Genomic DNA, 27,556 nt, shown 5'->3' with positions numbered 1-27,556 from the left:
TACCTGAGTACCTTTTGTACTACCTGACACAAAATGAATGTTGAGTAGATGAGTAAATTAGGTCATGAATAAATGATACGAGAGATGTCCTTTAAAAATACGGAAGAAAAGAAGAAAGAACGAAGGAAAGGGGAGGGAGAGGTGGAGGGAGTAGGAAAAAGAGCATATTTTCTTTACTGGTCCCTATTTCATATTGAATAGATAAAAAGATGCTAGACTTAGAGCACAGAAGATTGAATTCTAGTTCTAGATATGCCACTTGAAAGTTTAGAGACCTTAGGCAATCAATTTTCTTTGTAGCTGGGAATCTCAGTTTCATAAACAGTGAAATAGAGATAAGAGCAACTCCTCTGCCTTCCTTACAAGAATTTTTATCATGCTGAACTGATGTACTTTGAGGCTCTTGGTAGATTTTCTACCCATGTAAAATGTTAGAAATGTTTCCTTCATTATTAGCATCTTGAAAAGCCGCAGCTCCTGGTAGATGGCTTATCAGACTGATTAAAATAAGCCTATTTATCTTTACATTAATATGGAAATGAACCAATCATTTGAGTACAAAAAGCCAAAAGCAAAGCAAAACAAAACCAAATATGACAAAAAATGCTTTTTGAAGTATGTTTTTCTTTGACTTTAAGAGTTGTTAAAATAAGGAATCACTTTTTAACCCACTGTGTATTTGATTTTTAGCTATTGTTTCTTGCCGAGTGCTATGTCTCCACACTGCAGTAAGGACTTATGTATAGGAAGTATGAAAAAGGATTCACTGACTATGAGAATCAGGAAAAGCATGCGATTTCTGAAAGTATTATCCTCCTCTCTGGTAGGGATCTAGCCTCTTTTGTAGATGCACATGTTTAATGCCAAAGCATCTAGGTTTAAGTGAATAAATAGCATCTGTCACTATAGAATTTGTACAACCTAGTCAATGAAATCAGTGAATAAACTGATTTGAGTTGCCTAATATGGGCAGACCCTCCAGTCCAATTTTCTTCTTCTAATCTATGTATAAGACTCTGTATATATGCAAAAATGCATCTGTTAAAATATTCCAACTCTATAGCACACTGGGCAACACACCCATGGCACATTTTCTCCCCACTTCCTCCTTGCTTTCTCTCTTTTTCTCTGTCTTCTCTCTCTCTTTCTTCTCTCTGTCTCTCTGTCTCTTTCTCTCTCTCTCTCTCTCTCTCTCTCTCTCTCTCTCTCTCACACACACACACACACACACACACACACACACACACACACACACACAGAGCCTTTATCCCATTGAGATGGATGACTCAGTCTTGGTGCTTAATGGTAAAATCAGACTCAATAAATACTGGCTCTTAAAATTTTTCTGAAGTGACTAACTTGCTTGTCTCCAGAGAGACAGCTCCGCGTATAAAAGCCTATCTGCATTTTTTTAAATCAGCCATTCCCGTTGTCTCTTTTTCTGATATGTGTCATTTAAAATTAGAATATATGCCATTTATCTATATTCCTAATAGCTGTGTTGAGCTTTGAAAAAGTCTACATATGTTCTATACATATAAATTTTCCAACATAAACACATGACAGCAAGGTATTTACTGCAATACCTGACTCTCAAGGACAGAAATTTTTTTTTCTCTTTTTTGGCTGCCTCAGGGTATATGATGTTCCTGGGCTAGATCCAGAAGTTCTGAGGCCAGATCAGAGCCCCATGCTTACAGCCTACACTGCAGCTGTGCACTGCCTGATGCTTTAACCCACTGTGCCTAAGCCAGGCCAGGGACTGAACCTGCACATCTTGGCACTGCAGAGATGCTGCCTATTCCATCACGCCACAGAGGGACTCCAGAAATTTTTAAATGAAACGTTCTATGTTCTGATATTCCACTAGCACTTGTCAAATTCTAGGACCCCTGACATGATCTCTTTATGTTTTTATGCTTTAGTAGAACCATCCCTTTATCTCAACTCATTAGTCTGTATAATATATGTGAGAAAAAAAGAGTTAAAATTATGGACTACCACGTATAGGAGTCACTTTGCTATACACCAGAAACTAACACAACATTGTAAATCAATTATGCTTTAATTTAAAAAATAAATCAAAATTATGGTTCACTGGAGATTATTAAAGACTATGATTTTTAAAAACAATTTTTTGAATTTGAAACTCACCCTTTTTTTAAAAAAATGGCATGGATAGGTGAGAGCTCTTTGCTAAATCAGAGCCTCCCCCTTACAGTGGGGACTCATTCAATAGAATTCTGACAGGCCAGTAAGGCAGCCACAGTAAGAGAGAACATTTTTTGAGACTAAGGTATGTAGAAAGGTAATGACTCTGGAATAGTTAGCTTTCTTTGTATTTTTAGCAGTAACATGCAGGCATGATAGTTTTCCCCACCTTGGACTTGCCCTTAGTAACAAAAATAAAAAGAATTTTTAAAGTAGATATGAAATTAAGGGACATATTTCCTTATACTTTAAAAATTGAAACTTTTTGAAGAAGTTTAATGATACAGTGTAGATTTTTTTATAAATTATTTTGCAATTTTAATATGTGATTTGTTGTGAAATATGTGATTCCTCAATCTGCCCTAAAATGAGCACCCTGAGTTTAAAGAAATATATCAATATTAGTTAAGTATCTATCTATCAGAAGAGAGAGGTACTATTTTGTCAATTTATTTTGCTTGTATTCAGTAAATGCAATATATATGAAGACCTATGACTCTGGAACTTACGCAAGAATTCTAATATATACCATTCATTTTACATATGATATTTTTTTTTTGCCTTTTGTCTTTTTAGGGCCACACCCATGGCATATGGAAGTTCCCAGGCTAGGGGTCAAATTGGAACTACAGCCACCAGCCTATGCCACAGCCACAGCAACTCGGGATCCGAGCCACATTTGTGACCTACACCACAGGTCATGGCAATGCCAGATTCTTAACCCACTGAGGGAGGCCAGGTATTGAACTTGCCTCGTCATGGATACTAGTCAGGTTCGTTAACCACTGAGCCATGATGGGAACTCCTAATATGATTTTGTATAGATTTATGTTATTTAATATAATTTAAAAACTGACAATTCATTATGTTTTAGATGTAACTACATACAATAAATGCAACAACAATAATCACAAGTACTATGGGAGAGTTGCCACGCTAAGTATTTGACTTATATTAATATGAGGTGAGTTCAAATACTGCCACCTTTTCATAAATGAGTAATCTGAAATTTAGCAAACCCAGAGTTACAATTCAAGCATATGTTGAAGTGAGAATTCAAGGCAGGTTGGTCTCATTTCAGAAATGGTGCTCTTAACCATGGACTCCCTTTTCTGTGATTTGCTATGCAGAGAAATATAGAAACAAATTTGCAACCCTTCGTCTTTTGTATGTCTACTTCATGACCATTGATTGTTTCTAGGCATTCTTTTCATGGTCACCAAAAAAAAAAAAAAAAAAAAAAAAAAAAAGAGTCCAAATGGCAAATTATTGAAATACCATGTTTTTCCCCTATTAAGAATTTCACTGAAACTGATTTCATTTTTTTTAAATCTACGTGTAATACCAGAAACATTTGGCAGGTACAGATCACAAACAACGGGTTTATTTGGCACAATGATAATATTTATTTGAATTCAAAGCAAAGAACACAGAATAATATCATTTGAATGTGTTTTGTAACATAACTATTAAAGACATCTAAGTGAAATTCCTTTAGTATCAAACCCTCAAATTTTAATTATAGGAGTTATAAAGCCTTAAAAGAAACTACTAAAATTTTGTGTATTTGATAGCAAATATTTTCCAAACATATTTCCTAAAAGGTAATCTTGGCTTACCACTTCTGCTATGTGGAATTGCACAAGATTATAAATTAAATGAGTTTCTAAGAATCTGGATAGCGTGGAAGGAAAGGTCTGGACTTTGTTATTAGAACAATGTGGGCTTGAGTCTTGCCCTTCCCTGCCCTTCATTAGGCCCTCACCAGTTTTTTAAACAGGGGTGAGTTTTCTTAAGCACTGAGAGCCCGCTTTTTTCTCACCTGCCCCCAAAATGTTGATTTTAGGATCACAGGATGTAACAGTGCATGGAAACACTGGGCGTGATGCTCAGTCCAGAGCAGGTAATTCAGCAAAGTTTAGCTTTCTCTCATTTCTGCTGTGACCAAAGAGATGTGCAACATTTTTGGGTCATGTACTACAGATATGTTACATAGACACTTTCAAAGGAAATGATACAATTTTAAAAGACAATAGCTACCTACCAGTTCCTGAAAATCAAACAGTTTACATCTCAGTCTCCACCACCTAACTGTGACTTTCACAAAGTCATTTTACTCTGTGACTACTATTTCTAATCTACAAAATGAAAATAATTTGGAAAATGACCTTGGCATCTCTAAGATTCTATGATCCTAGAACCTCCCGGGATGAAAACCACAGGGAGAAATGTTACCTATTCTATCAGATATTAGCTTATAATTAAGGCACATAAAGTTGAATGTTAATTACATCTGGTTCTTTAAAGACTGATTTTCTGGACATTCTGCAGGAGACAAATTGAATAATAAGGCTTAGCATTTTAAATACGCAATTTATTTTGCATATCCTCAAATCAGAAATTGTTTTTACACAATAAAGCTCCCCTGTAAATGACTTCCAGAGTTTTAGGTTAGCCTGAATTAATCACTTGCCTAGAGTTTCAAAAGCAGTGTGCTTATAAAATGTGAAAACAAACTAGAAAGAACTTGGGATTTTTTAACTGTTTTTTGATGCATTTTCTTATTTTAATTAAAAATCAAACATATATAATTTAACTACAAGAAGGGACGCTGCTATCAGATAATTAACAGATAAGCAGATCATGTTGGTAACTTAAATATACCTGTCTTTTATTTCAAAAGGAAAAAACTCTTAAGAACTCAGTAGACAAGTTATTTCTAAAGTGTCTGAAACATTTTAAGTGTCTTAAGCTGTATGTGTTAGTTACTGATGATTTAGATGAGATAGAAATATTTTCAACATGGCATTTTAAGACAAATTTATCTGAAATCAACATTGCCAGTTACAAGTCAGAAATTAGCTTTTTGTCTAGAGGTATGATGTCCAGTACAGTAAATATTAGCCACAGTTGGCTATTTAAATTAAGGATTTCACCAGTCACACTAATTGTATTTAATGTGCTCAAACAGCCACATATAGTTTAGCGACTGTTCTGCTGAATAGCATTGATATAAAACATTTCCATCTGTGCAGAACTTGCTATTGGATGATGATACTCTAGAGTCATTCTCTTCTTTTGCATAAACTCTGAAATGAGAACATATTCTGAATGTTTCCATGAATTGTAATTTTAATACATTTGTTTGAAACTTCTATTCATCAACTGTCCATATCATTTCAATAATCTAATTTACTGTAACTAAAGGCAGCAGAATGTTGAAGAATGTTAGCCAGAGTGCCTAAATTAAGGAACACTTAGTAGGAAGGTTCTAAATATTACTATCTTATACCCTTGACAGTAGAATGCCTCACCTAACATTGGATGACAAGAAGGTTGTAATAACGGGATGGTGACATTCTTGTGTCTGGAGTCTATCTGATTTATACCAGTGCTGTCCAATAGGAATATAACACAAGCGATGGATGTGAGCCACACATTTAATGTAAAATTTTCAAGTAGCTGCATTAAATGAAGCAATAAGAACAGGCAAAACTAATTTTAATAATTTTATTTAATCCAAAAATCAAAAAGATTATCTAAACATGTGATTTGTATAAAATTTTTAGTGGGACGTTTTACTTTTTCTCATAGTAAGTCTTCAAAATATGGCATGAATTTTACACTTAAGTACATTTTGGGCTAGTCACATTTTAAGCACTCAATAGACACAAGTAGCTTATGGCTACCGTGTTAGATAATGCAGGTATATATTGTTCAAACCTGCAAACATTCATTTGTTCACTTATTGAATAACATTTAATGAGCTCAGGCTCCCTGCTGAGTCCTGTACCAGGTGATAGGGCTTCAGTGGTGGTGACATTGCATACACGCCAAAATTTTTCCAGTCTAGTGAGGGATATCACACAAATAGAAAAATAGAGTATTGTATCTTTGACAATGGGCTAAAATACTTCCACATCAAAAATCCCATACAAAGTCCTTAGCAAATTCAGGAAAACAAAAGTAATCCAGTGTTTAGAGTGTTGAAGACTTCCAAAGGAGATACTTAATTTAATGCTTTAATAATGTGTATGAATTGACCAGAAAATGCAGGGCAAGGGCACAGAAAGGTTCTAATGTTCTCAGAGAGAAAGCCATATGGATAGGATGTTTGTGTGAGGATGCATATGGAAGTGGGCGTGGGGGGGGTATGTGTGTGTGTAACAAAGTGAGAACGAGCATGAGAGTAATGGATGGCTGAGGAACTGAAAGAGGTATTCCATAAAGTTGGAGGTTCCCCTCTGTTCATGGCAAACAAATGATCCAAGGGAGGCAAGACTGTTTCATACCCTTAGTGAAATTGCCATGTCTACTATGTTTCAATTGATATCTAACCACATTTTGGTTGGTAAGGAATGGAAATAAAGGGCTAGTAATATGAAAGAATCAAGGAGTAAATAAAATGACTGTAAGTAGAGGAAATATTAGAGGGCTACAAAGTCCTCAAGGAATTGCCCTTGGACACTGCTACCAAAAGCCAATGTGCATTCATCAATAATAAAATCATTAAAAGAGTAGCAATGCAGCACTATTTGGAATAACTAAGATATGGAAGCAACCTAAGTGTTCATCAGTATCTGAATGGATAAAGAAGATGTAGTACACATATAATAGAATTCTACTCAGCCATAAAAAATGAAATCTTGCCACTTGCAACAATATGGAAGGATCTAGAGAGCCTAGAGAGCATTATGCTAAGTGAAATAAGACAGAGAAGGACAAATATCACATGATCTCACTTATACGTGAAATCCCAAACAAACAAACACAACACAACAAAAACAGACTCAAGGATACAGAGAACAAATTATCGGAGGAAAGAGGGATGGTTGGCAAATTAGATTGGAGGAGATTAAGAGGTATAAATCTCCAGTTATATTATAAAAAAATCACAGGAATGTCATATACAGCGTAAGGAGTATGGTCAGTAATATTGTCATATTTTTGTAGGGGGACACATGGTTCCTAGACTTACTGTGATGATCATTTCATAATGTAATCAACTGTCAAATAACTATGTAGTACACCTGAAACTAACATAATATTATATATCAACTATGTTTCAATTAAAATTAGCAATGTTCTTGATATATACAATGATGTTCCTTACCCTAGAAACAACCCTCAGTCAAATGATGAAATGCCTGAGGTGAAGGACTTTGATTTTTGTCCGACAGCTTTTATTGTCACGTAAGCCAATTAATAGCTACATAAATAAAAGCTTTCTTGTGATGAATATTCTGTATCCCTTACCCCCCAGTTATAAGTAAATAAATAACAAGTTTGAGCCATTTTATATTCTTTCAGGTTTAAAGGTACATTTTCTTTCAACAGGAAACTCATTGGACCCCAGTGATTACTGCTCAGTAGCCTAGTTTTATGTAGCCCTTTCTTTGTACTGTACAGAAATTATTGGATCAAAGCATAGCTCATCTTAATCATCATTAGGAGGTAAAAGGTAAAATGCAATATTGTCAGGCTCTTCATCTAATTAATGATAAATTCAAACTATTATGGCTTAATACAATCTGCCACAGAGCAAGAATAATTGGATGAAGTAAGCAGAAATTGAAATCAAATAGAATTGAGCCTTGAAAATGAGAAACACCATTGTGATTGACTTGAGCTGTATCTACAGATCAAGTTCCAAAAGTTCTTCATTTATAATAGGGTAGATTCTAGTATTTCGGTCACAATACTTGTAACCATATAGACACCTTGAGTAACTGTATTTTTGCATTCTAATAAACTGAGCAACCACAGATACATTTCTTTCTAACTTATTGTATTGGGTCTTATTTATGGTAGCAATTATATATGTATAAGTTATTGTCCCTGAAACAGAATTTTCTTAAATTTACCCCCAAACAAATATCTTCCATTACTCTTATATATTACTAAGTTTCATTGTGTCAAGTCAGTTGACATGGGGACAGAAAGTTTTGAGAAGCCAATAAAAATAACAGAACTGTAGGAGAAAAACACAAGTTTGTCCTGGCATTTATTTTAAAAGATTTCCCCCAAAGTAAAAGTTAGAAAGCATCTGGAACCTGTCATTTTGTGATGATAGATCTGAACAAGGAGACACATGTATGTGTCAGAAACAGAAATAGTTCTGTGTTCATGATCTGGCTGTCATCAGATATTTTAGGGGGAGAATGAGGGAGAGAGGTATGGAGTTTGAGGATTAGGAGGGAAATCCACCGATTTATTTTGGAGAGAATGTGAATGCCACTAATCTTCCTTTTATAGGTTTACTGATTGAGCTGCTACCTTATAACCTCTTCCTAACTCTAAGCCGCTATCCCAGTCCTACCCAATGCTTTAGGAGATAAAGATGATGCTACTGGGTATAAAGATGATACTCCTGGGTATCAGGAGGTTATGGGATTACTGAAAACAAGATGCAGAAAAAAAAATTTCACTCTTTTACAACAATACATTTAAATATTAAAAACTTTATTTCAGCTAATTCACTTTAATTATACATATTCAGACATAGGTGATATAGCTATATATATGATATATGTGTACATATATGATATATATATGTGTACATGATGCATATGTCTCTGTGTGTACGTTTGTGTGCATGCGTAGGGTAACCATCTCAAGCTTACCTTACCTTGGAAAATTTCCTGCAAGTCTCTATTTAATTATATTGGCTTTGTGGAAGATTTCAAAGTAAGTTGACCTTATGTCGATCAGTTATCCAATATAGTTTTGTTATTAATCTCTCCATTGTGACTTACTCTTCTTTCTGCCGGAGCTCAATTCACTTAAAACACACTGCTATGGAATTCTCTTCAGACTTTAATTTCTTGGATCATGTTCTGAAAAAAATTCTTCCAATTGAGTCTACATACAAAGATTGTTTCCTCAAATTTTCATTTATTTTGGCTATGCCCATGACATATGGAAACTCTTAGGCCAGGGATCGATCCCATGCCACAGCAGTGACAACACCAGACCCTTAACCTCCTGAGCCACCAAGGAACTCCATTCATCATATTTTCTCATTAAAGTAGTTGGCCAGTTTGTCTCTGGCAATGGACTTTCCAACACTATGACAAGTGAAAAGTGGGAGGTGTCTTTTGGTGAAATTGATTATCATGTCTCAGAAAGGACCTTATATAGGTGCCTAATGTAGTTGGAGAACAAAAGACTTATTCTTCAACTTTCTAGAACATAGCATATGTGATATTTCCACACGAGTGAAGGAGAAAGGTTCCCTTTCTATGGTAAGTAAATAAGGGATTCCACAAACAAAAACACAACACAATTTAAGGGCCTGGGATTTACTGAAGAATTCAATCATGTTTTAATAAGTTCATGTTGTCCTGAAAGTGTCGGTGATTTCTGTTATGGATTCAATAAACTAATGCTGAGACATGTCAAAATTTTTATCTTACTTGAGTGGGAATACACAGATTTTTAAAAAGAGGACCACATAGTTTCATAAATTTGGTATTTTAATCTTGGCTCTGAACTCTATTACCTTTCTTCTAATCACTCTTTCAGGATTCCTTTTTAGCAATACATGTGATTATTGTCTTCCTGACAACTCCCCAGTGCTTACTCTCAGAATCACCCTCTGCTTCTGCTTTAGGTGTCTCATCTAACCCTAGGAGTTACAATAATATCTTTGTTGTTGGTTCACAACTCTACTGTCCTGGTTTTAAGGATCCCATATGTTATAACACCCCTGCTTTTGTGACATATAAAAGCTCCTTTCCTGGCATGTAATAGAATATTGCAAAATGAGCACATTACTGAAAAGTATTCTACACTCTCTGTCGAGGGTAGTGATCTTGTTATTTATGCCTATCCAATCAGTGAATTTTATCGCTTCCAGACTTGCATGTTGAAGCTTTAACCCCCACTAGACTATATGTACAGATAGGATATGTAAGAGGTAATTAAGATTAACTGAGGTTATAAGTGTGGGGCCCTAATCCGGTAGGACTGTAGCCTTTTAAGAAGAGGAGGAAATCACTGTCTCTGTCTCGCCTTCTCCATCCTGTGAGAATACAGTGAGGCAGCCATCTGCAAGGTGGAGAAACAGCTCTCACCAGACACTATTTCAGCCAGCATCTTGATCTTGGATTTCCAGCCTCCAGAACTGAGAGAAATACATTTCTGTTGTTTAAGCCTCCCAGTCTGTGCGGCATTTTGTTATGGCAGCCCAAGCTGAATACTGTACATCCTTTTCAGAGCCATGATTCAGACTCTTCTCTCCCAAATGGTCTATTTTAAGTGATTGTTTTTATTTCATTTCAGAGACAGTTTTGTTTCTCAAAGATCTTTACAACTTTCACCTAAAACAGCAGGCACTTGTATTTATTTTAAGGTCTTCCCCAAAGTATCTCTCTTTGCTTGTGTCTGGTTCAAAATCCTATTGTCTACACATTTAAACAGATGCCATTTTCCTCTATCAGTACAGCAAAAGATTTTTTTTTCCCCACACTCATGGCATGCAGAAATTCCTAGGCCAGGGATCGAACCCATGGCATAGCAGTTCCTGAGCCACAGCAGTGAAAACACTGAACCCTTAAACTGCTGAGCCACCAGGGAACACCAAGCAAAGATTCTTTGCTGATACAGTGCAGCACATTCCTGGGTATACAGGGGATTTTCATATGTTCTGTTTATATAACTTTAAACAAGACTAGTTTTTCTGGAGAAGTTCGACAATTTGCACCTTTAGCAAAATAGCCCCTAATCAGTGATGCCAAGAAGATTTTCTAGACAAGATTCTTTGTCATACCAAAAATAATAAGCAGTACATCCACCTGCAGAGAAAAGTCAATGAAACTATAGCAATGGGCATGTTGGAATACTACCAAACCACTAAAAGAATTATTTACAAAAGATTTTTAATGATCTGGGTAATTCTGATGATACAATTAAACAAGGATGCATACTTAAGATTTTACAACTATGGGTCATATATATTTGTGAGTATATATAGGTAAAGACAACACACACATTTTAATAACAGTATTTTATTTTTCCCAACTAATTTAAAATAAATATATTTTACTTATAGAGTTAAAACTATCCATATTATGTTTGAAAAATGTTTTGACAGGAGACTTTACCATCCTTTATACAGTCAGATTTATTCGCCTCCTGCTGTAGTCAGAATAATCTTATCTACCATGCTCGAGTTAGCTCTGAGTTCTAAATTACCCTGTGTCTTATTTTGCTTACATGGCTCCTCTTTGCTGGAAAGCAATGCATTTTCTTATATAACAGATTGTATTCCTCCTATTATCCAAATTGCAGGCATAAGTAATATTCCCTGCAAAAATTTTCTGATCTCAAAAAGTACACTTCCTTTTTATGATACATTTTTAGAGAGCCACTTTATTTTAGTATCAAACATTGTTCACAAACAATAAGGAGGGTATGAAAAGATCGTTCCTACTGTGTATGAGATTGTTAGTACAAAGAATTATTTCTTAGGTGGATCCAAAAATTCAAAGATTATGTGTGCTCTTGCCTGTGCCCCTCTGAGTTCACCTAATGCCAAAGTCCTAGAGGGCACTCAATAAATATTTAATTGAATAGACTGTTGGAAAGCTCTTCAAGACCAGCCTTTAAAGTTATATTATGTAGTGAACATTCGTGGATAGAGCCTTGACGTCTTTAATCCTCATTTTAGTTGCATTGCATTTATAGTAAGAAGGGTGTTTTGAATTCTTCATAAGTGCTTTAAAAGTAATTTTGGCATATTGATTACAGACTGTGTGCCTACACAGGAACCATAGTTGCATGTCCCACTACTGTTTAGTTGTGGTTTTATTCCCAAGAGTAGAACCAACTTGTTCTGTACTTTATAAGAATATGGAATGATATGGTCCTGAATTTTAACCCACAGAAAATACATCTGACATTTAAAGTATCAGTCATGAGTGTTCCCTTTGTGACTCAGTGGGTTAAGAACCTAACATAGTCTCCGTGAGGATGTGAGTTCAATCCCTGGCCTTGCTCAGTGGGTTAAGGATCTGTTGTTGCCACAAGCTGTGGCATAGGTCCCAGGTGAGGCTCAGATCCCATGTTGCTGTGGTTGCAGCGTAGACCAGCAACTGCAGCTTTGAATCAAACCCCTAGCCTGGGAATTTCCAAATGTAGCAGGTGCAGCCATAAAAAGAAAAAAAAATGAAGTATAAAATAAAGTATCAGTCATGAAGATAAAGTGAGAAATAAGTTTTTTATTGTTAGACTGTTATTCTTAATTTTTGAGAGCGGCACAGTTAAGTTGGCTGATTCACTTAAGAATTATAGCAAATCGTCAAATTCTCCTGGGTGAATTCAAGGATATATGAAATCTAATAATGGTATGATATCTCTTTCTTTTAAAAAATAACTAGTAATTATAAATGCATAATGTTTATAACCATAATTGGTTTAGGTTTACTTTACTTTTGATGATTATTACTATGAATATTTTCTTGCCCATTGGAATTTTTAAACTCTGTGCTAATAAATCATTTTTTAGCACTTTCATTTAAAACAATTTTAAAAGTAACTTGGGAAGTCTTAAACTTTAAAGAAAAAATTTTAATACCAGATAATGAGTCTGCCTTGATGAGTGATAATTCTTGCTAAGTATTAAATTCCATGTTTGGTTTTCAAACCTCATGGCAGTTACAGTGAGCAATCATATTGTCGATTATTTCACATTTCTGCTTTAAGTGAATGCTGTACTTCTCACAAATCTCAGTAAGAAATCATGTATACCCACACTTCTAGTACCATCTTTACTGTTAACCTTAGAGTAAGATGATAATGCAAAACTCTAACTTTTATAGTTTTATTTTATTGAAAAGAATCTTGATTGAGGCATGTTTATGAAAAAAATAAAATCTGACCCAAATCTTTTTGAAATTACTAAACTTAAAACAACATTTTAAATTAGAAAAAAAAAAAAAAAGAATTGTGGGTCCTGCCATCCAGCCTTGTACCCTTGTTAAGAGATGGTAATTGGTAGCAAAATTTGATTCAAATATATTTAACCAGATTTATTTGTAGATTAGTTAGAGGTGTATTAGGGACCATTGGGATTTGTTACCTGCCCTTTTTAGAATTATCCCAGGAAACAGTATTTACCTTAACAATTTCGTATATACAGCCTATTCTCCAAACTCTACTTTAATAGAATTATTTAAAAAATTACTTTCTTTCTCTGGTTATTTTTTAGGTCCTGGCATATTTTGACATCCAACTTCAATAAAAAATAATCATATTTCCTAAATAAGTTTAGTCCTACAACATATGCTTTTGTTCATAATATATGAATCTTCACTCATCTAGCAGCAGAAAATATCTACACTTGAGATGCTTTCAAGTGTACATTTCTGAATTTCTTGTCACCCAATCCCTATTGAAAATTTAATAGGCAGAAGCAGCATTTATGACAGAGCTCCTCAGGATATGCAGTTCACCTACTCCTCAAGAAATGCTAAAATGTATTCTTAGCCTCTGTATCACTGAAAACCAGTTTTCTACAATGCCATCAGCCTCAGTTTTAGGTTATTTTAAATTAAAAAAAAAAAAGCACTGTGAAACTTGATTGTATTGATTTTAAGGCTGTTTAGATATTTTTCATTTTATTACATAGAATCATCTTTATGAAAATCTTATAAAGAGGTACTTTCTTCTTTCTTTTTTTTTTTTTTTTTTTTAATTTTTTTGTGGCTACATCTGTGGCACATAGAAGCTCCTGGGCCAGGAATTAAATCTGAGCCTCAGTAGCTTTGGCAATGCCAGATCCTGTACTGGGCCAGAGATTGACCCCAATCTTTGCAGGGACCTGAGACTCTGTGGTCAGATTCTTAACCCACTGTGCCACAGCAGGAACTGCTTAGGAGGTGTCTTTCTTATCTTAGGAACAGTTCTTTTGAGCACTCAGCTTTTGTTTTATGGAAGCTGAATTTCATAATGACTGTTTCCCACTTTTTGCATTGACTGTTAGAAAACTTAAAACCAAATAAATGATTCAACTACTTTAATTATGTTTCATTATAGATTCAATTTTATATCCTTGCCCTTATTTCCCTTTACTGCATATTTCCCCCTTTGTTATTTTATATAAACTTGTAGGTATTTTTGGTTATCCTATTAAGATATTTTTCAAACTTTTAGAGCAAGCTGGTATATAAACATAGAAAAACTTTTTAGAATTCTTTTACCTTGATAATAAAACCAGTTCTTCATACTATTTCTGGAGTAGGAGATTCTTTTCTATTTAGAAGTTTACCTCTTTCATCTTTAATTATCCTGATGAGATTCTGGTCTTTCTCTGATGTTTATGTTATTCCTGATCATTTCTTGGGCTGCAGAGCCCTTCAGGGAATGCTACTGTTATAAAGAGTTCGGAGATAAACTTAATCATCTTAGCCTGCTAAAGACACCTCCCATTGTCTTTTTTTGGTGTATATTTGATACAATCCATTCATTTTATGAAGTAACTGAGAGGATTATCCATTCATTTTCCACTTTTTTGAGTCATTGATTCACAGCTTCTCTCAGTGTGCAATAACATACTGGTGTGATTCTATACAGTTTTTCAATTGCTTTCTCAAAAATATATTTTGGTTATCAGATCCTGTGGGGGAAAAAAAATCCTGAAAACTCTTGATCATTTTGCATTTAGCCTCAACATTTAATTTTGTCCAAAGGAGTCAGACCTTTTTTTTACATAATTCTTGATCTGATTCCAACCCATCATGCACATTGCATTTCCCCTGAGTTCTAACGGTCACATTTTCTCACCTGCCACAGTTATGTTGCAAGGACATAACTGATTTGGGGGTGGGGAGATGGTGCTTAACCTCTTTCTAGCCACATCAAACTACAATCCAGTCTCACTGTTGAGATGGTCCTTTTGTTTTTCCATAGCTCCTTTCAAAGGCTTTTAGCACATCATTGTTGTCCTACAAGCAGATCCATTCCATCATGCTTTCTGCACAATTATGTTTGCAGAATTAATATTTGAGTCCAGAGGCAAGTCTGAAAAATAACATCCAAGCTTAATAAGAGATCACTTCAACTCCTGAGTGACAAGAACTTTCCTTGTTCAGAACAATTTTTCTTTTCCTTCTAGTGAATTCTATTGAAAAATCCAAGCAGTCCTTCACAGGATAAGTATTAGAAACCTGTAATACATTAGAAGATTTTCTAAGTTATATCCCTTTTCACCCAAAATTTTTCTAGACTCTCTGACTAGATAGGTAGATAGATAGATAGATAGCTATGATATATGATTTAATCACAAACATGTAAATGTAAGTACGTTAAGTACATTAACTTAATGACAGTAGTGGTGGTCTGGTACAGATTAAATCAAGTATAGTGAAAAATTTTATTTTTATTTATCTCTAAGTGGAGAACAGAAATTAGGAGAGATAAAAGTCCAAAAGTTGAAAATTCAATGTATTTTATTACTACAGATATTTAACATATAAACACTTAAATGTTATTATAAACATTTAAACAGTTTTTTCCTGTTAAAGACCTCAGGAAGTTGAAGAAAGTAAAATTCCAGAGAAACAAGCCATTTTTACTCTAAATCAAATATTTCTTCCCTTTATGTCAATTTAATTTTTTTTTAAAGGGTATGGATATAAAAGACTGCATATTGCTAAAAGACAAAGCAACTAATTGCCACGTTACAGAGAAAGTTCGAATTAAAATGTAAACTTGTTGACGCTCATAATTTAGTCTCTAATCTAATCAAACACTGAACTTGAACTTAACCTTTCTCACCTTTCTCCCAAATTCTTTTTTCTTTTTTTTTTTTTTTTTTACTTTTTCTGGTTTGCATATCTTAGCAGAATATTCTCAATTTTTATTCCCTGCCTCATTAAGGCCGCTCCCTGTCATGTTTTCCATATACTTGTATAGTACATTCTTCTCTGACTTAAAATATCTTCATCCACACTCTCAATTCTGTCCAATTACTATTTAATAACAACTCATTAAGGAGTTCAAGATTTACTGACTAATTGTATTCTGGGCACTGTGGTAGGCACTGCAGATGCAAAAAACACATAAATACTTCCCTCAAGTATTTCACAGCCAATAGAATGTATAGGAATTCAAGGAAATAATTATTATATAAAGGATATGTAAAATAATAAACAGACAATTTATGTCACTTTCCATTCAGAGTGCACAGTAACACAGAGTTGGGAACAGCTCTTAGAAGAGGAAAGAAAATTTCTCATTAAAAAAAAAAGTGATATTCTTTTCTTCTCACAAAAGAAGTGATATTTATTGAAGTGGATTTTTGCCTTGCAGAGATAGGGTGTGAGCAGTCCTTTAGACAAAATAGCCTCATTTAAGGATCAGAAACGTAAAATGTCATGGTGTGCGCAATGAATTACAAAGATTCAGGTGGATAACTAGTGCATAATTCTTCCTGGGGATGGTCTAGGTGGCATAAGAACAGCTTGGCAAGGGGATGCTTTTTTATATCAATTCTCTAGAAAACAAATCAAATAATTGTAATCAAAGGAAAACAAATTATTTTAATTTACCAACATCTTAGTGTACAGTGTGGATGATGACCAAAAGTGGGTGAGCCTGAATAGAGGGTAAGAAATTTGTTAGGAAGTGAGAAAGACATTGAGATTTGAGAGAGCAGTCGGAACAGAGGCAAGTGAATGGTTGAGGGAAATATTGAGAATGAGAACTATATATGCCATAAGTGCTATTTGCTCATGGAAAATAATGAAGGAATACAATGTAGGAAAAAATACCAGGTTTCTAACTTATATGAGTGGTGATGCTAATGAATTAAAATGGATACTTTAGTTGAATATATTGTTGCCTACTAAAACTTGTTCCTTTCCCTGCAGTAAATTTCTGTTCCTTATCTGTTGATTCGCTTGTGGTCAAGTAGTCTTCTTTGGAAGTGCCATGTTTCTCTGCAAGGAAAAAAACTTTAAGAGCAGTAATTTGGTACACAATGTTTTCTTTTCCTTCTGCCATATTCCAAATGGACATACTCAATCCACCTAGATCCCAGAAGCAAGATGACATGCCACAAAGCCCTCACTGATCAAAAATATAGCTTTTCCCTCTGAGCCACTGAGCCAACAGGATCATTTGTTACTATGCTATAACCCAATCTGTCCTGACTGATACAGAGGAATATAATATTAAAAAGAAAGCTTTGGAGAGAAGGTAATTAATTCAGTTTTGAATAGGTTGAGACTAAGTCTTGAGGAGACCTTTATGTTTATGGCATTGGGAACTCTCAAGATATATTTTCATTTCATTGCTTTCTTTATTACTTTATTATTTTATTGGTGGCTTACTTGCTGAAAGGTGTCATTACATTGTGGTTAAAGGTGTGTTCTCTAAAGCCATACTGCCTTTATTCGACTCCTTGATCTTTTATTTCAACATTTTAATACTTCAGTTTCCTCCTCTATAAAATACAGATGATCAAACAGTATACCCCATAACGTTTCTGTGAGAATTAAATAGAGCAAAATGTATATCTAAACTTAGAAAAGTGTCTGGCTCATAGTAAGTGTTCTATAATGCTGTTGGTACTATTTTTGTACACATAATAAGATCTGTTCAGAAATCAGGTGGAAAGTGAAGGTGGGTATACATATAAGGTATTTCACTTTCCACTGAGGCTCTAAAAAAAAAGACAATGAAAAAGATTTTTTATCTTTTGAGGATATTAAAAATCATTTTTATTTTGTTCTACTAAAGTAATTTTTATCATTTACTTTAGAGTGAGATTACCTTAAGTATGAAAAAAATATATATCTGAGAATTTGAGGTATCCATCTTAGTAATGTACACACCTAGTTTGTTTTTTTTTTGTTTTGTTTTGTTTTGGTTTTGGTTTTGGTTTTTAGGGCTGCACCTGCAGCATGTAGAATTTCCCAGGCTAAGGACCAAATTGGAGCTGCAACTGTGGGCCTATGCCACAGCCACTGCAATGTGGAGTCCAAGCCGTGTGTGCAACCTACACCACAGAACATGGCCATGCCAGATCCTTAACCCACTGAGTGAGGCCAGGGATCAAACCCGCATCCTCGTGGATACTAGTCGGGTTTGTTTCCACTGAGCCATGACGGGAACTCCTGTGCACACCTAGTCTCTATGAGATGTCTAAGAATTATTTCAAGACTAACAATTCTTTGAAAATAAAATTTTATTCAAGAAACATAAAAATGCTAAATGATCAACTAAAACAAAGAAGAACCTATTGCTATAGTATGCTCTGGAAAAATACTGAAATATTTTCTATTTTTTTATTTCTTTCTTCTATTAGAAGGCCGAGGAGTCTAAATTTCTGGCATGGCCCATTGGCTGCCCACACCCCTCTGCAGTGTTCTTTGTCTCTGGGAAGCCCTGTGGTCTGGTCCAGAGCAGGTTATCAAAGTCAGCTCTGCTAAGTTTGAATCTTCCACTACAGAGACAGCACACAGTGCTTGGGCCTGAGATTGTCTTCAACCCAGCAAAGTTTTCTGCATATATATGTATTCTACATGTAATGAAGTATATAGCACAGTAGTTAAGAGGACCAGAACCATGTTGGCTGGAATTAAATTCTACCCCACTGTTAATTAGCTGTGCATCCTTATTTTCTGCATATATAAAATGGGATAATAACAGCTACCTCTAAAATTGTGGGGATTAAATGAGTTAAACATATAAAAAGAAATTAGAACAGTCCCTCCCACAACAAAAGTAATAAAGAGTTAACTATTGCTATTTGAAAAATGCTTCTTCTGCTAATAATAATTAAGTTTCTAAATCAAAGGAGATAAGTTTATTTCTACATCTCTGTTTTCCTTCCTCATAATCCAAATTTAGACTCCAGAAAAGACTGCATGGATATTTTTTAATTGGGCCGCTCTAAAAATACAGTCCAGTGAAATATGTTAGTTAAAATAATCAGGAAGCAAGCAGGGTAGGAAAGGTGACATTAGTAGGCAGGTAATGTTGTCAACACTACACAAACCACCTCAAAAAGGGAGCTGCCTCCAACACCTACCTGGATGTCACTGTCAACCATCAGAAAAGTACCTGCATTTCCTTACCCTGCACTATAAAAGAAACTGTTCAATTACCTGTTTAGTAAGAGATATTAGGGATAAGGAGTCAGTCAAACATGGTAAAAAACAAATGTTTAAGCTGCAGCCATTGCCCTTAAAGAATGGAGGCTTTTTGGCCCACCTAGTCTCTCCTTCCAGCTCCCACTGTGCTTTGAGAAGGACCCCTAAAGGTCATCCGTGGCCATGGACAAAGCGGACCAGTATGCTTTATCCAAATGAATAATCTGGGTACCAGGTTTAAATGAAGGCATAGGGAATGACAGATTTATCACACATTCTAAACAAGAGAGGAAAGGACCTTTATGTAGTTTGGAGAAATTTTAACAGGATAGAGGAAGATCATTTTTCGTTATTTCAAAGTGTAATCAGACATATAATTCCCTCAATTTCTCTATTTTTACCCAATATAAAGGCAAGCATAACATTATGTTTTTTATTTCCATGTACATTCTTGTAGAGATCCAATTAGCCTACCTCGTTATCTATAACTACAGTAAATAGCAACACTATGGAAAGATTTTTAGATGAGATTTCTGACTGTCATATGTCAGAAAGTGCTTGCTTTTGTTTGTTTGTTTGTTTATTTTATTCAGACAGTATTTGTTTGGGGTTTGTATGACACTAAATTTTTCAAAGCCATCTTTAGGTTACCAAAAAATATGTTTTTTAAATGAGGAAAAAACTGCTTGAGGTATTATAGTTCTCTCACCAGAGAAAAGGAAATTGCACAAGGGTATTAAACTGCAGGCATTCAGGAATAGCAAAACACATAAACTAGAATACACTGAGACAGGAAAGAAAGGTCTCAGTAGTGAAGCTGGCTTCTTGTGTGCTAGCATGTGTTATTATGGGAATTAGAAAGGGTGCCCTTCGAAAGGGCAAAATAAATGTTCAGAAAAATCAAACATTTTCATCAGGTAACTAAATCTAATCCCTCAAATGACCGAGCAGCACAGGCAGGGATCCCCTCCCTCCCTAGGCAGAAATGACACTAGAGGCCAAAGGGGCCAGATTGAACCAGAAACTCGGCAGGCCCATATGCCAGGAGGTGAGTCAGAAAAGATGTTCCATGCAAGAGGGAAGAGAGGCAACAATTCAAGTTGGTGCGAAGGAATATGGTTTTGAATCCAAAAAGATGAGAAGGAGAAAAGAGCATGTTAAAATCAGAAAGGGAGCAGGAGAAAGGGTGAGCAGGGGCTGCTGTTCTGATTGATCCTGATTGATGGCTACAGGCTCCTAGTTGGGCTAGTGTTGCTTTTGTGAGCCACAGGGAGGTGAACATTTGTGAGGATGGGGGCAGAGGGAGGAGGACTAAAAGGGCCAAGGTTACAAGAAATACCTCTATGACCTCAGGATCACCTTTCCAAGTTTTGGTAGGATTAGAGTTGCCTTGGATTCGCAAGGTCAATAACACATGTCTTTTCTTTTGAGCTCCTATTCTTCTATTACTCCCAGTTTTCCTTTTATCAAGACTTGGCTTTTCTTTCACATCGTCAACTCAGAGTGTTTAGAAGAAAGGCCCTCAAAATCTCAGTGGCTTAAAACAACAGTTTGTTTCTTGTTTATGGTACGTGAGCAACAGATGAGCAGGCCTTGGGTGGGGCATAGTGCAGATGGCTCAGCTTCATAAATCACTCAGGAATCCAATATGGCAGGAGCTCCGATACCCTGGAGCTATACTCGGTGAAGCACTAGTCCTCTACTTTCCCTGTGGCAGGAGAACAGAGTGGAGAATTCCATACGTGCATTTGCTGCTCAGTCCAGAACTGACACACATCACTTTAGCTCATGTTGCATTGGCCATTTTTAGTCTAGGACCCCACTCAACTTCCAAAAGCCTAAAAATGGAGGGAACCCATGAAGTATTTGGTGAGCATTACTGTCTCTGCCTCATGGTGAGGACCAAGTGTGGCTGGCACGAGTCTATAAGCAAGTTACATGTGATGCAGTGCGTCTGCTTGATGGAGTATCTTGAAAGGAGCCATCACTGGGCGGATGGCTTTCCTCACTTTGAATGGACCCAATTAGCTTGATTTTAATAGCCCCAATTGTCCAGTTTTTTAGCCAGATGTCACTTTCTATGTAGATCAGTTCCACTGATGTCTTTTTGTGTCTTCTCTACTTTTCTTTTGCGCACCGGAGTTAGCAATCCCATGCCTGATCTAACATGCGAGACTGTGAAGTTTCACCATATTGTTGCCCAAAGATGGCTTCTGTTCACTGGTGTCAAATGGAAACTGAAGACAGAGTTTGAGGCAAAGTGGAAGGGAGTAGCTTTTATTGCTTTGCAATGCAAAGGAGGCTACAGCAGGATAATGCCCTAAGGCCTGTGTTCTCCTTTGAGAAAGAATGGGAAGGGGGCTTATAGTTTGGGAGTGGAAAATAGGGCCACAGATAAGGATCAGGGTAGATGTGGGCTTGAATTCTTCCATATTTCTGGAAAATTTCAAAGTCATCAATGCTGGCATTAGGTGGTTCTGGAACAGGTTCTGATGGTCCTTGAGGCTGTCACATACAACCTTTTTTCTGGAATGAAGAATGCTTCATCAAATAGTTAACATCTTCTGTTTGTTGGGGGTTTTGGTTCTACAGAGGAGCTCAAAGATACTATTATGTGTATTCCTTGAGAGGGGACAAGGATCCTGCCCCAAGGCTGCACTATTGTTTCTTGACTGCTTCTCCCCTGTCTCTGGTCCCCTCCCTTCCGTGATTAACAACTATTTGAATCTGTCCTTGAGAACTGAGGGAATGTCAAGGAGGCTGAATGAAGTCTATTTCCTATAAACAAGAAATGGGGGACACAGAAAGGCTTTTTTGCCCAGAAACACCAAAGGCCCCTGCTTGGTTTCAGTATTGCACAGAAATCGAAAAGGTAGAATCTGTTTTGTTTTTCAAAAGTGGCATATTGTGACAGGTGGAATATTTGTCTGTAAAATGTACATAGATTTAGAAATACCTATCCTAAATTTTTACCAGGTCATTAGCCTTGCAGGTAATAACCAATGGTGAGATGATCTGGGCAGAAACATTTGTACCCTGGTTACAAATTTTGTTCTTCAGTGAAGGATAACATAAATGTGAAAAAGTGTCTTGATGAAAAGTGGATTTTGCCCTATTCCCAAATGACTGATGGTGCCCCTAAGACCTTTTACTTATAGGCAGGTAACTTTTCCCAAACTTCCCTCCTGCTAAAAAATCAGAGGTGAGATTCAGGAGGCCATTCATCCAGATGGGACATTTTCATTCAGCTCACAGGGAGATGGTCTGTCTATAAGGTCAAGTTTAAGTTACTAGCTCAGATAAAGAGGCACTTAAGGAAATACTAGGGTAGCCCATAGAATCTCAAAACAAGAATAATGGACTTTGACTCATGTACTCCACCAGTAATATGATGGAAACATAATAATTTAGACTCTAATGTTCTTAATTTAAATTGCATATAGAAAAAATTGCATCTCAACCCATAGATGAATTCTCTTGTGGCATTTGGGACTAGAAAGTTGGTCACATGGTTCCAGTGACCCCATAAACTAGGTGCATGAAGAGTCCCTTAGGGATTTGAAGGCAAAACTTGTCACTACTCCTATACAGTCTCTGCCCTCAAGATGTTTGTATTTCTCTTGAAGCAGATATGCAAACAAGGAATTACAGTATGCTGTTTTAAGTATTATGGTATTTGCACATCCTTGTTTTCCACTGATGAAAAGTTTCCATTGTATAGTGGAATTAAAAAATACTACTCTTTATGGTGGCAACTTTAGGGACTCATTGATGAGGTTAACTTCTATACCATTATGTTCAAACTCTCTGTGTAAATGTGTGATTTTTTTGTCTTCAATAACCTGAGGGAGAAGGAAAAATGCAGTTCAAAAGCTCTTATCTAGAAGATATTCAAAGTTGAATGACTGTATTTGCATCTGAATTTACCACTTAGGGTGCCCTTAATTGCTGATGTGACTTTGACTAAATTGTCTAACTTTCCTGAGCCTAACTCCTTAAAAGAAGAGAGCAAAAAAAAAAAAAAAGAGAGAGAGAAAAGAGGAATTGAGAATTAACCACACTTCTTTAGCTTAAAAAATAGCAATTTTCAAAACAGGATCAAGGTAAGGGGTGCTTACCTTGCACTCTAAAGGTCTTTGAAGGAATTACTTCCTTGGACATGAATCCAACTCCATGCATCAACCCCCCAAAAAAACACAGTCACATAGCCGCTCATAAAGAGTGTCTTCATGTACCTTACTTGGTAAAGGGGTCTTGGCAAATATACTTAACTAAAAAGATTGAGAGATGAGGAGTTCCCATTGTGTCTCAGTGGTTAACGAATCCAACTAGGAACGATGAGGTTGCCAGTTCGATCCCTGGCCTTGCTCAGTGGGTTAGGGATCTGGAGATGCCGTGAGCTGTGGTGTAGGTCACAGATGTGGCTTGGATCCCACGTTGCTGTGGCTCTGGCGTAGGCCAGCGGCTACAGCTCCGATTGGACCCCTAGCCTGGGAATCTCCATATACCGCAGGAGCAGCCTTAAAAAAAAAAAAAGATCGAGAGATGAGATCAACCTGGGTTATCCGGGTTGGCTCTGAATTCAATAAGTGTCTTTATGAGATACAGACTGAGGGGAACAGACACAGAGAGGACAGAGTGATATGGTGATGAAGGCAGAGATTGGAGGGATGTGGCCATAACCAAAGAAGCCAAGAAATCTGGGCAGCCACCAGAAGCTGAGAAGGGCAGACAGGACTTACCTCTACAGCTTCTAGAAGGAGGATGGTCCTGCCCCTGCTGGCATGTAGATGTTGGACTTCTGGGCTCTAGAACTGTGGAGAATAAGTTCCCTTGGCCATAAGCCACCAAATTTGTGGTAATTTGTTATAGCAGCCACGAGAAACTAATATACAATCTCTATGTCTGCTCAGTTAATTCCTGCTTCCCTTCCTCCAGTAACACAAATTAGAATCCTACCTACCCTCAGAGGACCTCTCTCAGTAGCACTCTATTATAAAGTCATTTGTTTCTTCCCACCCTCAACCATTAGCCTCAATCTCATCTTTCTCTTCCTCCTATGGCATTTTATTTATATGTCTATTAAAATACTTCTAATATTCCACTCTTTACCTTTGTATCCTGTCTCCGTATGTTACCTGATTACTGGAATAGAGTCAGCAGTGAATAAATATTTCCTGTATAACTGTGGGATGGTGACTCATTAATGCTGGAGTAGGGCCATTCCTTGAGGAATTACATAGTGCCAATGCCTAACCTCCTGAATATTTGGCTGCTTTCTTGGAAGTCACTTTTCATATTCAGTGACTTAAAAATAAGTGAGTTGATGACTTGATGGAATAGGAATTACAAGAAAAGAGAGAAGATTTAAAAGCAATTTTAGTATTTATTTATTTATTTGTATTTGTGCTTGATCTTTTGAACTGTTTATTGAAAATACAAAGCTTGTTCTCACATTAGTGTTTGATACAAGATGCTTGCCAACAAAAAGTTTTGGAATTGTAAATGTCCCTAAAGGTTTTTTGTTTGTTTATTTTGTTTTGCTTTTAATTATAGTGGTATATAGTGGACACACAATGTTGTGCTAGTTTCAGGTGTACAGCACAGTGAATCAGTTATACATATGCATATGTCTATTCTTTTTCAGATTATTTTCCCATAATAGGCCACCACAGAGTATCGAGTAGCTTTCCCTGTGCTGTGCAGTAGGTCCTTATTACTTACCTATTTTATTTATTTATTTATTTATTGCCTTTTTTTGGGGGGGGGCCACAGCCATGGCATATGGAAGTTCCCAGGTTAAATCAGAGTTACAGCTGCCAGCCTACTCCACAGCCACAGCAACATGGGATCCAAGTCTCAATTTATCCTACGGGGTTGCTTTGAAGGTAAAAGAGATCACAGATTAAAAGTGTCTGGCAAAGAGTATATACTCCAAGAATATTAGGTTTTTCCCAAACTGTGCATTCTTTAACTTCAGGTTACTGAATGATGGCCAAGACATTGAATCCATGGAAATAACACCATCTGAATCCCATCATTTGTTTGGGGAAGATATTCAAATACTCTCCCTCATCCTAATTCCAAAATGGGTTTCAGAATAAGGTTTCTAGATATGCAATTTGGAGAGCTCATCCTTTTTTTCCAACTGTTAGTTTGGAATCTCAAGTTCCCTGGTCTGTACTTGATCCAAGCTGATACTCAGCTTTGACCCCCACTGACCTCTCTCCCTCTCCATTTTCCCTCCCTCTCCATTTTACTTCCTCCCTTACCTTTGTGCAATCCAATCTAACTCATCTCTGTAACTTCTACGAAGAACGTGGAGTAGATCTTTGCACTGAGTATTGTTCATTGAGGAAGTGACCCACACTTAATAATTCCCCAATGATGGCATATCTTGGAAAATCCTGTATTATCTCTGGGATTTTATTCCTATGTTTTAGCCCTGGGATTATCTGAGGATTTTTCCAGGGAGCACTAACTCCAACCTCTAATGGCTTCCATCTACACCTTAAACCACATCTGCTCTGTGGGGATAAAGTCAGACAACCTATGTGACTATCTCTGCCCCTTGTATCTATTCCTCTTTTATGGATGTTTTCCTTCAAATATATATATATGTTATAGCATGCAGAAAGAAACTAGAGCACTGACTTGAAACACAATTTCTCTTCTAAACACACTATTTGATTTGCTTACATTTTTCTCACAAGTTTCCTTAGAGAATGAAACATATTTATTTTCAATGTTTGTCTCAAGTGGGATTTTTTTTAAAGGTAAGAAATAAGCAAATAAGCTTTTTTCTTTCTAAATTACTTTGATTTTTTTCCCTCTAAGTACAATTCCTAAAGCTGAAATTATAAACATCATTTTCCTCCCTGGAAAAAGATAATTAGGCACCATTTAAAAAAAAGAGATTTTTTAAAAGAGATATTTAAGCCTAAGTATGCAGTAACTGACAATCCCTGACATATGAGTATAGTTCTAGGCATGTGGAGCTCTTCTATGGCTTAATTATACAATGAGAAATTTTCACATGATAAAAATTAACATTTGGGTGGTCCAATAGTGTCTCTCTCCAGGTCTGTAGAGGTCATCAGGGAGATGAAATGTTCTAGTACAAGTACTACATGACCACAGGAGGCATTTTTAAAAGAGAATTTAGAGTGAACAGCCTCCCCACATTGGTACAATAACCCCTCTTTTTGCAAATGATGAAGTCCAGTTTCAGAGAGACAATGACTTGGTCTCAAAAATTATGACTGTTTGTATCCTTAATTTCCTCATCTATAAATGGTGAATTGTCTGCGTTTTATCCACAACATCAGACACCATGAGAGTTTATGTTCTTTCCCCTAAGATCATTCCATCTATCATCCCATATAGCCTGTAAGACAATTCCCTTTGTGTACTGATGGGATTCAGATGGTGTTATTTCCATGGATTCAATGTCTTGGCCGTCATTCAGTAACCTGAAGTTAAAGAATGCACAGTTTGGGAAAAACCTAATATTCTTGGAGTATATACTCTTTGCCAGACACTTTTAATCTGTGATCTCTTTTACCTTCAAAGCAACCCCATAGGATATATATTGTTATCTTGATTTTTTAAATGAGGAATATTATACACAGAATGATTAAAAATTTATTCAGAGTCTCAACTGCTGGTGATGAGTAGAGCCAGAAATTCATGTTCTTTCTAACCTTAACATGCAAATTCCCAATGGGAGATGCAGCATCAAACTTCGTTATTGTTGTTTAAATTAGGTTTGTGGCTAGATTAATGTATTCAAGGCAACTCTAGTTTCCCTAGGAACATGCTTCTGCCAAAGGCAGGCTAGACCTCAGGTCTGTAGGTGGCATTCTCATTTCATCTGTGTCCCAAAGTGCTTCACTCATTTGTTTAACAAATAGTTACTAAGTTTCTTTTGTATGCTCAAGCAAAATATTCAGGTGCTTTAGATATATACACGGGTGAACAAAACTAACACAAATGCCTGTTCTCAAGGATCTTATATTCTATTTAGGGGGAGATGTGAAATAAATAAAAAACACATTAAAGAAGTACAGTAACTAGCGTTTTGAAAATTAATGAATGTTATGGAAAAGATGAAAAAAAAAAAAAAATATCCAAGCAGCACAATGGAGACCAGGAGATCTAGAGTGCTTGGAGTGAACATGGGGGTCATGCTTTAAGTGTGGTCAACATACATGTCACTGAGACAGTGAAATCTGAGCAAAAACCTGAAG

At 36.2% G+C, this 27,556-nt stretch overlaps 1 protein-coding gene across 3 annotated transcripts in view; it reads left to right on the top strand.

Moving 5' to 3' along the window:
- ROBO2 (roundabout guidance receptor 2) overlaps positions 1-27,556 on the top strand; it is a 1,674,316-nt gene that overhangs the window by 327,645 nt on the left and 1,319,115 nt on the right. The window lies entirely within an intron of this gene.

This window comes from Sus scrofa, chromosome 13, assembly GCF_000003025.6.
Source record: "Sus scrofa isolate TJ Tabasco breed Duroc chromosome 13, Sscrofa11.1, whole genome shotgun sequence".
NCBI classification, from domain to species: domain Eukaryota; kingdom Metazoa; phylum Chordata; class Mammalia; order Artiodactyla; family Suidae; genus Sus; species Sus scrofa.
The sequence above is the reverse complement of the archived record's forward strand: the minus strand, read 5'-3'. Positions and strand labels throughout refer to the sequence as shown.